The sequence below is a fragment of the Nerophis ophidion genome, unplaced genomic scaffold (genome assembly GCF_033978795.1).
Source record: "Nerophis ophidion isolate RoL-2023_Sa unplaced genomic scaffold, RoL_Noph_v1.0 HiC_scaffold_77, whole genome shotgun sequence".
NCBI lineage: Eukaryota > Metazoa > Chordata > Actinopteri > Syngnathiformes > Syngnathidae > Nerophis > Nerophis ophidion.
Genome location: NW_026906999.1, coordinates 261271 through 277666, shown reverse-complemented (window position 1 = coordinate 277666; position 16396 = coordinate 261271). Strand labels below are relative to the sequence as shown.

The following is a 16396-nucleotide window of genomic DNA, read 5'->3' as shown; positions in this document are numbered from 1 at the left end:
ATAGGTCTGGTGATAATGTTCCCCTTTAAGGTTGATATGGGACCCATATAGGATGGATTCCGTTTTACCTAAGTGTATGGATAGCTTGTTGTCAGAGAGCCAGGTGCAAATATTAAGTAGTTCAGCACTGAGGATTTGTTCCACCTGTGACTTGTCCTTGCCGGATACCAGCAGGGCCGAGTCATCCACAAACAGGAAGAATTCACAGTGGCATGCTGATGGCATGTCATTTACGTATATTAGGAACAGTAAAGGTCCTAGTATACTGCCTTGGGGGACTCCACAGCTTACTGAGAGGGGAGGGGCACCTCTACCACCTGTTTCTTCCCCTCCAAGTAAGATTGCATCCAGCTTGATGAGGTTTCATCGAATCCGATTGCTCGGAGCTTATCCAACAGTATAGCGTGGTTAACGGTGTCAAAGGCCTTCTGAATGTCCAGCATGACCATGCCGCAGTATTTGCCCGCGTCCACCTCATGTTTGATGTGCTCGCTCAGATAGAGAAGGCATGTGTCAGTGGAGTGGTTAGTTCTGAAGGCGGATTGGAATTTGTACATTAGTTTATTAGTAGCAAGGTATCCATCAACCTGTTCATAAACTATTTTTTCCATTACTTTCAAAATGGAACTGAGCATAGAAACAGGTCGGTAGTTACCAGGTTCTAATTTGCTTCCTTTTTTTATAAAGGGGGGTTACTCTTGCTATCTTGAAATCCTTGGGTAACTGGCCTTGTTTGATTGAGAAGTTTATTATATGTGTGATTATTGGGGCAATGGTGGTGGCAGAGTCCCCTCTGAAACCCCTCCACCTGTGACTTTTCCTCCCACCCTGTCTACCTCTTTCAGTTCCTACCCCCACTCACCCCTAGAGGTAGTTTTAGACCGTAGAGAGAGCGTCTGGCATCCGCTTGTGGAAGGGGGGGCTCGTGCTGGAGGTAGCACAGCGGCGTTCAGCCGAGTCTCTTCTCCTAGTTTGTATGGTTGACAGGTATTCTTGTTTCCATCGCTTCCAGAATCTATCAGAGAGAGATTGGACTTGCCGCCATTGTTGTGAGTGGATGTCTTTCACGTTGAAGTCTCCTGGCGGTGCAGATATGACGTCTCTCTTCAGTGTCAGCAAGGTTGCAGGTGTTAGTATTGCTGGCATCTCTGGTTTAGTTGAAACTGGAATGAGAGGTCTTGCGTTTATAATTGCCATGACCTCAGCCATGAGAGTGGTGAGCACCTCATGAGAAAGGTGAGAGCCTCCCTCCTTAAGGAGCAATGCATCCAGGATACGGCGCGTGATGCCAATTAGTCTTTCCCACACTCCTCCCATGTGGGAAGAGTTTGGCGGATTGAAGATCCAAGTGCACACTTAGTCCTGCAGGTAAGTTTTCAACTCTTTTTCCAACGACTCTTCCTCTTTTTCCGACCACTTGTCCCTCGCCGTCAACTTCTCTTCCTCGTCATGCTTCTCGTCGTCTGTGCTGGAGTCCATGACGATGGCCTTGGACTTGCTCCCCGCTCTGGACTTCTTGGGGCTGGACGAGGAGCGTCCTGCTTGGGCGTCGCTCTTCTTGCCCTTGGCGGCGGACTTGTCGGCCGACACTTTTTTCTTGGCCCTCTTCTTTTTCTTGGCGGGAAGCTGTTTGCCGCTGTTCTGTCTCTGAGGATCTCATCAGTCCCCACGTTGACTTTCAAGATGTCAAAACCATACGGTACATCAGCGAAGCAATACAAAAACTCATGAAAAAAATAAACACAGCAGTAAAACACTTACATACAAACAAGACAGCTGCTTGTACACCCGAAAGAGAACAAAGAACAGTGTCTAAGAGGAGCATCAACATTTGCATTTAAACTGTAAAATCCTGTTTATGATTTATTTACTCTACTTATTTAAATATGAACATTTTCCTTTAGGAAACTTTTATGATTTGTGTGTTGTTGTAGCTGGTATGCTGCAATTTTTTTTTTTTTCCCCCAAGATGGCGACCCTGTAGTGGCTGCTGTTGGCAGGAGCTCTGTGCTCTTGTGTCATCCTTTTGTGTTTCCCTCTTCTTTTCATGTTTATATATATATATATATATATATATATATATATGTGTATTATTATTTTTGTTTTTTTTGCCTTTTGGTCCGGACCTTTTGGGACTGTGTGACAAGGGGTGGCACTTTCGTGACTTCTGCGGTGCTTTTTTGTGAACTTCTGGATCTGCCTCCCGAGAGCCTTTTGGCCATGGAGACCAGCTGCTGGGTTTCTGCCACACCAGAGTCCGTTTGGAGAGACTGGAGGAGATGCAGATGAAGAGACAGGACTGCGGAGCTAGCACTGAGCGCCGGGACGGAAAAGCTTCACAGTGTCTTGGCTGAATGAGCAGGTATCGGACACCTCGGTCTCTTTGGACATATCCTCACTCATCCATGCGGACTGGACACTGGCCGAGACTTGGTTTGGCGGCCGAGAGTGGAGTCGGCTCTCTTGGTTGCTTTGTTGGGTCTGCTCCCGTCTCTGGCCAAGCTCCCTTCACCCCAGCAGACGATGGCGTGGGACACCGCAAAAGCCACCACAGTGTATATGTTTCTTTTACTTTTTATTCATGTATGTATGTAGAAGTGTCTGGTTGCATCAGCTCTGCTCTTTTAATGTCCTTTGTCCTCTTTGATGTTTCCCTCTTACACACATAAAAGAGGAATGTGTGCTATGGCAATGAGTTGTTTTCTTCCCTTGGCCTCAGCCTGGACCCCCTCTCCAGGGGCCCAGGCTTGGACCGATTTTTTTTTTTTTCTCTCATTGCCCCCACTTTTTTACCTGTATGTATCTCACCTTTTTTGCAAGGGGCGCCGCAAGTTGGCAGACCCGTCAGCGATCCTGTTCTGTCTCCCTGGAATCTTTGTCTGACCTTGAATGGGATTCTGCTGAACATTTTAATTTCCCCTCGGGGGTTAATAAAAATGTGTCTGATTCTGATGTTTAACATCAACAAAACATAGCTAATTAGTAAAAATAAACTACATTAATTCATCTCTCAACGGTGTTGAGACATTGCTGGACACCGGAGTAGTAACTAAATCCAAATAAAAAATGATTTTATTTTTTTAAGATATCTGGCTTGTATTTTCAGTAGGGATGTAAATTTATAGATTCATGGATATGATACCCTAATAAATATTCCTTATCGATACCAGTATTTATCAGTACTCTTGTCGGTACTACATGTCATTTGTGGAAATAAAAACCCGGAAAAAAGGCATTTTAAATAGCATTTCTATTAGCACAAGAGTTTGAACACCTCCAACATGATGTTCTGTAACATTTTAAAGCAGGGAAGTCTTTTATCAGCAGCTGTTTATTTGAAGTCTTAAATAGATGGATAGATAGTACTTCATTGATTCCTTCAGGAGAGTTCCTTCAGGAAAATTTAAAGAAGTCAACTATGTGTGCAGTGCAAGGTGAAATGCAGTTATGTCATCTTCTTCTCAATAACACACACATCAAACTTTGGTTGCTTCCTTATTTGTCATCATTCAAAGCTGATTGTAATGTGTAGCAGCGGCAGCTGAACTCAATGTGACAACGTGTCATAGTTACCTCAGTCAGCTGGAATTAAAAATACAAATAGTTGTGCCGTTAGTCCAGAATCTTCACGGTCCTCATGGACAACATAATTAGGAACCAGTACTAAAAAAATGGTACTTGGTGTACATCTCTTATCTTCACCACTAAACCTTTGAAATATGCTGACATATGTGCTGCCAAAGGTAAATAAACAGTAGCCATATTGAATGTTTGCCTTCATTTGACCACGTGAGGTAAGGAGGACGGCCTCTAGGTCACATGGTTACACCCCAGCAATTACACTGTTGATGATTGATGAGTATGTTTATCTTCATCTTTAATCCTAAATGTGGCCCCCGGATGAACATGTGTCACAAACATTGTATTAGATGATATGTGGATGTTGTGCTTACTTGGACTGTGATGAAGCTGTGAGGACTCAGGTGGTTTGTCTTCATGCTCTTCAGTCTTCACAGAGACAACAGTCAGTGGAAACTTGCTGACATCAGCCTCCTCCTGCCCTAGAAGACACTCTCCCTCCTCTTCCTCTTTGAAATAAGAGGGCTGTGGCTCATCTTTGTCCCCTTTAAAATGTGAGGGCTGTGGATACTTTACAGTGAAACTGTCCCCCTGCAGATGAGGGAGACATTCTTCTTGGTGTCCAATCAGCTGATGGATGTCTACAGGACACAAACAAAACGCATTTTAACTCCTACATGCTGAATATTAAATTGTACATGAAATATAGGGCTGTGGCTATTGAACATTTTATTAATCAAGTGTTCTACTGGAAATTTTCCGATTAGTTGAGTAACTGAATAAAACAGTGTTGCTTGGTTAAAGACAAATTTAAGCGACTATAAAACATTTCACTTAATAATGAACAGTCAATTGGTTTGAGATGGTATGAGATCAAAATGTTATCTTTAGAGCAGGCTTTGTTTTTTTGCCAATCACAGACACATTAGAAAGTTAAAGTACCAATGATTGTCACACACACACTAGGTGTGGGGAGATTATTCCCTGCATTTAGCCCATCACCCTTGATCACACCCTGGGAGGTGAGGGGAGTAGTGAGCAGCAGCGGTGGCCATGCCCGGGAATAACTTTTATGGTGATTAAACCCCAATTACAACCCTTGATGCTGAGTGCAAGGCAGAGAAGTAATGGTCCCATTTTTATAGTATTTGGTATGACTGGGTTGGGGTTCGAACTCACAACCTACCGATCTCAGGGAGGGTGCACCGACATGAAGGAAATAACAGGTCAGTATGCTTTGACACACATATATAACTTGTCAAACCTGCCAGCTATCAGGCTAGGTTTACAGCGTCAGTCACCATGGTAACTGACTCTGACTTTGTCTTACCTCTCTTATTTTTGGAGGTAAAACTCTCGAGCTTTACATACTCAGGACTTTGCACTTAACCTGCTCTCTGGAATATTCCCCCGGTGACTGTGTGAGTTTTGTGTAAACTTGTTGATACACATTGTTACAAACATCAAACTCTCATAAATATTGTGTGTCTGACACTGTCTCGTTTTTATGAAGAACATAAAACAATTCACGGTGGCAGAGGGGTTAGTGCGTCTGCCTCACAATACCAAGTTCCTGCAGTCCTGGGTTCAAATCCAGGCTTGGGATCTTTCTGTGTGGAGTTTGCATGTTCTCCCCGTGAATGCGTGGGTTCCCTCCGGGTACTCCGGCTTCCTCCCACTTCCAAAAACATGCACCTGGGGATAGGCCCCTCCCACCTCCAAAGACATGCACCTGGGGATAGGTTGATTGGCAACACTAAATTGGCCCTAGTGTGTGAATGTGAGTGTTAATGTTGTTTGTCTATCTGTGTTGGCCCTGCGATGAGGTGGCAACTTGTCCAGGGTGTACCCCGCCTTCCGCCCGATTGTAGCTGAGATAGGCGCCTGCGCCCCCCACGACCCCAAAAGGGAATAAGCGGTAGAAAATGGATGGATGGATGGATGGATGGATAAAACAATTAGTGCATCATCCTCACATAACAATTAATCTTCCTACAGACAATCTATTTAGGAATAGTGTTAATAATGAAATATAAAGTTAGTCAAGATGTGAGAGTAAGAAGTAAACAAACCTGTTCTGTGTAACACAACTTGATGTTTTTCATGTTGTCGCTCCTTCTCCTCTTTTGTTGGACAAAGTTCCTCCTCGTACTCTGCTATGGTTCTTTGGCACATTTTCACACAATCACAACACTTTACACTCACACTTGATCTTTACTTAGTGATGTGTTTTGATCACTTTCGCCTCTCTTTGTTAGCAGCTAACAAGCTAAGCTAACTAGCAGGCTAAGCTAGCTCGAGAAGCATCAAAGTGCGCTCAGACTAATATAACCGGATGCAAACAGTTATTAACGATGTTTACTCTATTTACTAGAGTGTAATAAAGGACATATATGTGTACATGGAGGCATAGATTAAGAACACTGAACTGTGACGAATGCAATAACGTCTTCACCGTCAGACGCCATCTTGCTTTATCCTCGCCGTGTTTGGTTCGCGCGCAGTGTTGTCAGATCTCGCGAGAGAAATAAGTAAGCAGCTATTTTCCAAATCTCGCGAGAGAAATAAGTAAAACCAGCTTTCCGCCACCGGTAAAAATATTTTATTATATACTATTTACTTATGAAAATAAAAGTAAAATTGTCCATTTCAAATTTTCATAGTAAAGACATAAAACTTATTTCCGTAAAAAAATGTCAATATTTAAAAATATATTCAAACAAAAGTAGCATAAGGAATGACAAAAAAGAAACAAAATTAATATTACATTAATGATATTATTTTCGTTTTTGATGTTAATCGTTTTTATAATGTATTTTAGAATGTGGGAGGTTTTCATGTTCTTTTCAAATTTCCTTTGAATAGAATAGAATAGAATAGAGTTTTATTGTCATTATTGCAGTGAACAGGTTCAAAGAACAACGAAATTGGAGCAGATCCCCTAAGGTGCATGTACAATATGGTAATATAAATAGTAAAATAAAAATAAAAAGATAGGAATAAGAGATGTATCTATATATGTATATATATCCACACAGATGCATACATGCATGCATATGAATATATATACACACATGCATATAACATTATTGCTTATTACAGTCCGAAAAAATTGAAAGAAATTAAAAACATGACACATGAGGACATGAAGGACATATTGTGCTACTATGGCTCTTGGGTAAAAGCTGATTTTTAGTGAATTTTTGCCAGCTTTTAGCACCCTATACCGCCTGCCCGAGGGTGGCATTATATATATTATATCCATCTATCGATCGATCGATAGATAGATAGATAGATCTATCTCTCTTTCCATTTTCTACCGCTTATTCCCTTTTGGGGTCGCGGGGGGTGGGGCTGGGAGGGGGGGTGCTGGTGCCTATCTCAGCTACAATTGGGCGGAAGGCGGCGTACACCCTGGACAAGTCCCCACCTTATCGCAGGACCAACACAGATGGACAGACAACATTCACACTCACACTCACACACACACTAGGGCCAATTTAGTGTTGCCAATCAACCTGTCGCCAGGTGCATGTCTTTGGAGGTGGGAGGGGCCTATCCCCAGGTGCATGTCTTCTGAAGTGGGCGGAAGCCGGAGTACCTGGAGGGAACCCACACATTCACGGGGAGGACATGCAAACTCCATCCATCCATCCATCCATTTTCTACCGCTTATTCCCTTTCGGGGTCGCGGGGGGCGCTGGCGCCTATCTCAGCTACAATCGGGCGGAAGGCGGGGTACACCCTGGACAAGTCGCCACCTCATCGCAGGGCCAACACAGATAGACAGACAACATTCACACTCATATTCACACACTAGGGCCAATTTTAGTGTTGCCAATCAACCTATCCCCAGGTGCATGTCTTTGGAAGTGGGAGGAAGCCGGAGTACCCGTAGGGAACCCACGCATTCACGGGGAGAACATGCAAACTCCACACAGAAAAATCCCGAGCCCGGGATTGAACCCTGACTACTCAGGACTTTCGTATTGTGACACAGACGCACTAACCCCTCTTCCACCGTGCTGCCAGATATACATGTATAGATATAATATATGTAATGCCAATTGAAATTTAAAGAGGACATGAAAACCTCCTACATTCTAAAATACATTATGAAAACAAATGATCATCAAAAACAAAAATAATATCATAAGTGTAATATTTATTTTGTTTCTTTTTTTCTTTCCTTATGCTACTGTTGTTTCAATACATTGTTAAATATTTGAATATTTTTATGAAAATAAGTTGTATGTCTTTGTTTTGAAAATTTAAAATGGACAATGTAGATCATTTGGTGAAATGACTGTTTTGTTGTTGTTTGTGGTTACCCGTAGGAAGAACTGTGCCGAGCTGCATGAATAAGTTGGCTTTAATTAAGACTTCAGCAGGACAGTAATTGTACATACGCACTGCATGAGAGGGTGGTAGTAACTGACTCCTCGATGTGCACACCCTGGTGGTGTGTTCGAGAATTACAACATGAAAACAGCTGCAAGAAACAAAATCTGTACAAAAAATGCTGCAAGTCAAAGCCACAGAGTCAGTCCAAGTTTACCACAAACAAGTGCTATGGACAGTCTGTGCATGATGTGACAGTGGATCAACACAGCCAAAGTGAAAATGACACATTCTACGTGGATGGCTTGGAAATAGAAAATTGCATTGACTCTGTAAATCCACAACAAAGAGACCAAGATGAAGGATTTGTCACAGTGTGCATAAACGACATGCCAACCGAAATGAAAGTGGATACAGGTGCTAAATGCAATGTAATGTCACTGAAGACTTTCAATAGAGTAAACAGCGGCGTGAAACTCGCCAAACAACACAGAAGTACAAATTTGGTGGCTTACGGAGGAGCCAAAATCGAGACACAAGGTGAAACTACGCTGACATGCTTTTTAAAGGGACAGCGCCACTTACTGCCATTTTTCACAGTGGATAGAATGTGACATCACTGTTGGGCTTCCGTGCATGCCTGCGTACGGGGCTAGTGGAGTTGAGTCCCGATGTGCACCATGTCACCACAGAGAACACTGGAGAGTTCAGCGCACGGATCCTCACACAATACCAAGATATTTTCAGTGAAGAGCTCGGAGAACTACCAGTTGTTTACACAATGACAGTGGACCCCAATGTGCCGCCAGTTGTTAGGCCGGCCCACCGCATCCCAGTAGCGATGCAAGACTGTGTGAAAGCTGAACTTAAATCCATGGAAAGCATAGACGTTATTACTTCAGTCACCGAACCAACAGCTTGGGTGTCATCCATGGTCGCTGGGCACATAAAAGTCAAATCAGAAATCAGATTGTGCATCAACCCCAAAGATTTAAAGGCCTACTGAAATGAGATTTTCTTATTTAAACGGGGATAGCAGGTCCAATCTATGTGTCATACTTGATCATTTCGCGATATTGCCATATATTTGCTGAAAGGATTTAGTAGTGATCATCCACGATAAATTTCGCAACTTTCGGTGCTAAGAGAAATGCCGGAAGTCGCAGACGATGACGTCACATGTTTGATGGCTCCTCACATCTTCACATTGTTTTTAATGGGAGCCTCCAACAAAAAGTGCTATCCGGACCGAGAAAACAACAATTTTCCCATTAATTTGAGCGAGGATAAAAGATTCGTGTTTGGGGATATTATTAGCGACGGACTAGAAAAAAATAATTTAAAAAAAGTTTTAAAAAAAAAACCTGATTGCATTGGGACGGATTCCGAAGATTTTTGACATATTTACTAGGTTAATTCTAGGAAATCCCTTATCTTTCTATTGTGTTGCTAGTGTTTTAGTGAGTTAAATAGTACCTGATAGTCGGAAGGGTGTCTCCATGACTGTCTTGACGCGCAGTGTCTCAGGGGAGTCGACGGCAGCTATGGATGGCTCAAGCTCAGCTTTTCTCCGGTAAGAACTGACTTTTTAACCACAATTTTCTCACCGAAACCTGCTGGTTGACGTGTGGTCGGGATCCATGTTCTCTTGACCGCACTCTGATCCATAGGAAAGTTTCACCTCCAGGATTTTTAAACAAGGAATCACTGTGTGTTTGTGTGGCTAAAAGCTAAAGCTTCCCAACTCCATCTTTCTACTGTGACTTCTCCAATATTAATCGAACAAATTGCAAAAGATTCAGCAACACAGATGTCCAAAAAAACTGTATAATTATGCCGTTAAAGTAGACGACTTTTAGCTGTGTGTGTGTGCAGCGCTCATACTTCCTAAAAACCTGTGACGTCTTGCGTACACGTCATCATTACACAACGTTTCGAAGACGAAACTCCCGGGAAATTTTGAATTGCAATTTAGTAAACTAAAAAGGCCGTATTGGCATGTGTTGCAATGTTAATATTTCATCATTGATATATAAACTATCAGACTGCGTGGTGGGTAGTAGTGGCTTTCAGTAGGCCTTTAAATGAAGCACTAAAACGGCCCCACCACCCCATGAGAAGTGTGGAGGAGGTAGCAGCACAAATGTTTTCAGTGCTAGATGCAAAAAATTCATTCTGGCAGATCCGCCTGGACAAGAAGTCCTCAATGAAGACAACATTCAGTACTCCTTTTGGACGTTACAGATTCCTTCGCATTAACTCAGCAAGCGAAGTATTCCAGCGCACAATGGATCAGTTTTTTGCTGGATATCCATGCTCAGTCATTGTCGATGACATCATAATCGGAGGCCGTGATGTGGCGGAGCATGACGCCAACCTAAAAAAGGTGCTAGAACGTGTGAAGGAAATAAACCTCAAACTCAACCCGCAGAAATGCAAATTTCGACTTGACCAAGTATGCTACGTTGGTCATATCTTCACAAGTAAAGGTTTGAAAGCTGACCCCTCCAAAACTGCTGCTATCACAGACATGCCAGTCCCCACAGATGTCACTTCACTTCTACGTTTCCTGGGAATGGTTAACTATCTTGGCAAGCACATTCCAAACCTCAGTGACATCGCAACGCCACTGAGGAAGCTGACTCACAAAGAGACCGCATGGTGCTGGTTCCAGCAACACCAAGATGCTTTCGACCGCCTGAAAGCATGTCTCTCCTTTCCACCAGTATTGGCCTACTAAGATGTCAAAGAGCCAGTCACGCTGACCTGTGAGGCGTCATGCTTTGGACTAGGAGCTGCCTCATGTAAAATGGAAGGCCAGTAGCCTTTGCATCCCGCACCCTTACAGAAACAGAAAGTCAATACCCTCAAATTGAGAAGGAGCTACTAGCTGTTGTGTTTGCATGCACCAAGTTCAGAGACTATGTGTATGCCAAAGCCACCATAGTAGAAACTGACCACCAACCGTTGGGGACTATCTTGAAGAAACCAATTCACAATGCCCCGGCCCGTCTTCAGCGGATGCTGCTACGCTTGCAAAGCTATGACATAAGCCTAATCTACAAAAAAGGAAAGCACATGTACTTGGCTGACACTCTTTCAAGAGCCCCTAATGCAACAGACAGTGAGAGCCCATCTGACAGTAGTTCTTTCGACATCATGTCTGTGAGCTACATTTCTACAGCCCGCCTGGAAGAGCTCAAGAAGCACATGGAGGAGGTTGAAGTAATGCAGACTCAGTACAGTTATACAGCGTAGATGGCTTGCCAGAAAGACTCAGCTGCAGCCTGCCATTGAAGTGTTCTTCCCCTACAGAGACGAACTCACTGTGGAAGATGGAATTGTCATGAAAGGGCAGAAAGCAGTCATTCCAACGTCACTACAAAAAGAGTACATCAAGATTGTACACAAAGGTCACCCAGGCATTGAAGCAACCAAATGCAGAGCAAGAGGCATCATCTTTTGGCCATCAATGTCACGAGACATCACTAAAGAACTACTTTTTTGCACAGTGTGCAGCAGCACAAAACCACATCAGCAAAAAGAACCACTTCATCTCCATCCAGTTCCAGACCTTCCGTGGTCACAGTTGCTACAAACATTTTTGAATGGCGTGGACAACACTACCAGGTGATAGTGGATTCCTATTCTGGATGGTTTGAAATTGACCTTCTACAAAACATCACAGTGACAGCTGTAATTTCCAAAATGAAAATAACATTTTTCATTGCACGGTACACCACACACACTGCTATCTGATAATGTAAGACAGTACAAGTGTGAGCAATTCAGGAAATTTGCTGAGGAGCGGGACTTCATCCACACCACCAGTAGCCCAGAGTTTCCCAAGTCGAATGGACTTGCGGAAAGAGTTGTCAGGAGTGCCAAGCAACTGATGGAGAAATCCCACCGGGACAAAACTGATGTCTTCCTAAACCTCCTGAACCTCAGAAACATTCCCCGAGATGCAGACCTTGGTTCCCCTGCCGAACGTTTAATATCAAGACTAACGCGTGCAGCTATCCCAGTGTGTACCAGACTACTACATCCAACAGAAAAAGACTCAACACAAGTACACGCTCGACTAGTCGACAAGAGAACTACAGTGAAATGTCACTACGACAAGTCAAGTCGCCCACTGACTCCCTTGGCAGAAGGGCAAGTGATCCGTATGCAGACTCCTGCTGGACATGACCGACTTGGAATAGTGGAAAAGTCGTGCGAAGAGCCACGTTCCTACATCATCCAGTCCGATGGGAGAAGATACAGGAGGAATCGTCGCCACATCGTCCCGGTTCAAGAACAACCACCAACACCGTTCCAGAACGGCGAAGCAGACTCTCAGGATGGTAGACATACCATGGTGGACTTGGTCCCCCCCACACCACTGAGAGAAAAGACAGTGATTAGGCAAACGGAAAGTACATCACCAATTCGACCCAGATTCACGACGCGGACTGACACAGCTTACAAAACACGTGCAGGACGAGTTTGCAGACCCAATCCAAAGTATGTGCAGTAAGAAAAGAAAAATGCACCTGTGATTTATTTTGAGATAGTATTTTTCTAGCTGTTTTATGATTTGTTTAGATATTCCATAGAGATGGTGAATTGTTTGTACTCACCCTACACAGTTAAGAGATTTGATCTCAGTTACATATCAATCAATAAATCAATGTTTACTTATATAGCCCTAAATCACTAGTGTCTCAAAGGGCTGCACAAACCACAACACAAACCACTACGACATCCTCGGTAGGCCCACATAAGGGCAAGGAAAACTCACACCCAGTGGGACGTCGGTGACAATGATGACTATGAGAACCTTGGAGAGGAGGAAAGCAATGGATGTCGAGCGGGTCTAACATGATACTGTGAAAGTTCAATCCATAATGGATCCAACACAGCCGTGAGAGTCCTGTCCAGAGCGGATCCAACACAGCAGCAAGAGTCCCGTTCACAGCAGGAAACCATCCCAAGCGGAGGCGGATCAGCAGCGCAGGGATGTCCCAAGCCGAAACACAGGCGGGCGGTCCATCCTGGGTCCCGACTCTGGATGAGCGGTTCATCCTGGGTCTGGAGAGCCAGTACGTCATCCATGGCCACCGGATCGGACCGGACCCCCTCCACAAGGGAAAGTGGGATATAGGAGAAAAAGAAAATAAACGGCGGATCAACTGGTCTAAAAAGGGAGTCTTTAAAGGCTAGAGTATACAAATGAGTTTTAAGGTGAGACTTAAATGCTTCTACTGAGGTGGCATCTCAAACTGTTACCGGGAGGGCATTCCAGAGTACTGGAGCCCGAAATGAAAACGCTCTATAGCCCGCAGACTTTTTTTGAGCTTTGGGAATCACTAATAAGCCGGAGTCTTTCTAACGCAGATTTCTTGCCGGGACATACGGTACAATACAATCGGCAAGATAGGATGGAGCTAAACCGTGTAGTATTTTATACGTAAGTAGTAAAACCTTAAAGTCACATCTTAAGTGCACAGGAAGCCAGTGCAGGTGAGCCAGTATAGGTATATATGTATGTATATATGTATATAAAGGTATATACAGTACAGGCGTAATGTGATCAAACTTTCTTGTTCTTGTCAAAAGTCTAGCAGCCGCATTTTGTACCAACTGTAATCTTTTAATGCTAGACATGGGGAGACCCGAAAATAATACGTTACAGTAGTCGAGGCGAGACGTAACAAACGCATGGATAATGATCTCAGCGTCTTTAGTGGACAGAATGGAGTGAATTTTAGCGATATTACGGACATGAAAGAAGGCCGTTTTAGTAACGCTTTTAATGTGTGGCTCAAAGGAGAGAGTTGGGTCGAAGATAACACCCAGATTCTTTACAGAGTCGCCTTGTTTAATTGTTTGGTTGTCAAATGTTAAAGTTGTATTATTAAAAAGAGGTCGGTGTCTAGCAGGACCGATAATCAGCATTTCCGTTTTTTTGGCGTTGAGTTGCAAAAAGTTAGCGGACATCCATTGTTTAATTTCATTAAGACACGCCTCCAGCTGACTACAATCCGGCGTGTTGGTCAGTTTTAGGGGCATGTGGATATTCATTTCACTTATCTTCTTTTGTTTTTTTTAAGGACGCTGAACTAAAAGGGAAGGATGTAGATGATTTGGTAAAATGACTGTTTTTTTGTTGTAATTCTAGAACACACCACCAGGGTGTGCACATCGAGGAGTCAGATACTACCACCCTCTCATGCAGTGCGTACTAGAGATGCGCGGATAGGCAATTATATCACCCGCAACCACATCACTAAAGTCGTCATCCACCCGCAATCCACCCGAACCAACATTTCATCAAAGCCACACCCACCCGCCCGTTGTTATATATCTAATATAGACGATGCAAGGCATTAGTGAGGTTAGAAAGTGTAACTCCCTCCAAATAGCACAGACACAATGGCTATCTTGAACTGATTTATTAAAAGGCTTACTTTCCCTTCAAATTCACCGTGAAAACTGTAATAAATAAAGCAGGTTACAAACGTAAAAATAATAACATGCACAGCATGTGGATCAAACATTTTACTAAGTAAAAAACCAACAAATGACAAATACCTCGTTGGCCACACCCGGAAGTAGCTTCCTTACATCCGTCGACAGACCAAACGAGACACTTCAAAATAAAAGTATGCCCACATACTGTTTCAAAGAGTGCTGCTCGTTTTTCATATGTGGGTAACAACATTTAACTATTTATAAATGGTTGATTTCTATAGGCTAGTAAGGTAAAGTGTTGTAGCTGACAAGTTTGGGCTACGTTGCTTCTGCAGCCTTCATCAGAGGTGTCACGTGATGTTAGCGTGACGTTGTCTGTGACGTGATGTATGGATTGTACCATCAAGAGTTGTCAGGTACAACACTTTACCTACTAGCCTATATAAACCAACCATTTATAAATACACGTCAGTAGGCTAAATGAACCTCTTCAACATAACATTTAACTATGTATAATGTAGCGGCTGGCTTCGAGATGTTAAACAATGACTTTGGCTGGGGGGCGGGACTTCCGGGAGAGATAGAGAAGTGACGTTATCGACAGGAAGTGAGAGTTCGCGTTGTCCAGGGAAAAGCGTTAGAGACATGAGAGCTGTTGTGTGGTTGTATTACATCTTGTGCAATAAAGACAAGACAAACCAAGAAGTTTTTTGAGCCTACATTCCTGGGATTATTCCAATATATATTTCCGAATTGGTTCAATCGCCACCCGCCCGAATCTATTTAAAATCTACTTTTTCGTCATGTCACCCGCCCGACCCGCGGTTTATCCGCGGACTCCGCGGTTGTGACCGCAAACCGCGCATCTCTAGTGCGTACGTACAATTGCTGTCCTGCTGAAGACTTAATTAAAGCCAACTTATTCATGCAGCTCGACATAGTTCTTCCTAAGGGTAACCACAAAGAACAACACATGGCAACAAAAGTGGGTGACATCGTTATCACCAGGAAAGATGAGATCACCTACCTAGGTTCCATTCTAGAAGCTAATCATTCCTGTGATAAAATGGCAACCAAGGTCATCAAAAAGGTCAACCAAAGAACGAGATTCCTCTACAGAATGTCCTCTCTGGTCAACAAAAGCACCTTGAAGATTCTAGCGGGAACTCTCATTCAACCCTTTTTTGATTACGCTTGCACCTTCTGGTACTCCAGCACCTCCAAAACTCTCAAATCTAGACTCCGGACATCCCAGAACAAGCTAGTCCGGTCACTTTTAGACCTCCACCCCAGATCACACCTCACTCCAAACCACTTCTCCAAAGTGGGCTGGCTCAGGGTGGAGGCCAGAGTAAAACAACTTGCACTGAGCCTAGTCTATAAAATCCGCGACACCTCCCTGATACCGAAGTACATGTCCAACTACTTCCTGACCGCCATAACCACAACACCAGGGGGAGATCCACAAACCACGTTAAACCCAGATTCCGATCTAACAAAGGTCTTAACTCATTCTCTTTCTATGCCACATCAATGTGGAATGCACTCCCAACAGGTGTAAAAGTAAGTGCATCTCTATATTCCTTCAAAACCGCTCTAAAACAACACCTCCAGGCAACTTCAACCCTTTACTAATACCCTCCTCCATTCACATCCCATCTCCCCGGATTATAAATAACCTAATGTAAATAATCAAATGTTCTTCTAATGTATATACTTGTTTTTATGCTATCTGAACTCACTATGTTCTCTGCTGGCTGTACATATCCTACTGTAAGACCTACACTGTTTCAATGTCCACATTTCTCTGTTGATGCAATTGTTGATGACTGAAGTACTGATATCAACCAAAAATCCGCATCCCACCCCCAGATTGTAAATAATGTAAATAATTCAATGTATATACTATGATGATTAACATGTGTGATGACTGTATTATGCTGATAGTATATATTTGTACCATGAATTGATTAACATGGACCCCGACTTAAACAAGTTGAAAACTTATTGGGGTGTT

General features: G+C 43.3%; 2 protein-coding genes across 2 annotated transcripts in view; both read right to left on the bottom strand.

Moving 5' to 3' along the window:
• LOC133547177 (zinc finger protein 239-like) overlaps positions 1-4216 on the bottom strand; it is a 44622-nt gene extending 40406 nt beyond the window's left edge. The window contains exon 1 of the mRNA XM_061892998.1: positions 3954-4216. The gene's annotated coding sequence lies outside the window, so the exon portion shown is untranslated. The remainder of the gene's footprint in view (positions 1-3953) is intronic.
• Positions 1-16396, bottom strand: part of LOC133547175 (oocyte zinc finger protein XlCOF8.4-like) — a 119030-nt gene that overhangs the window by 8810 nt on the left and 93824 nt on the right. The gene's annotated exons all lie outside the window — the stretch shown is intronic.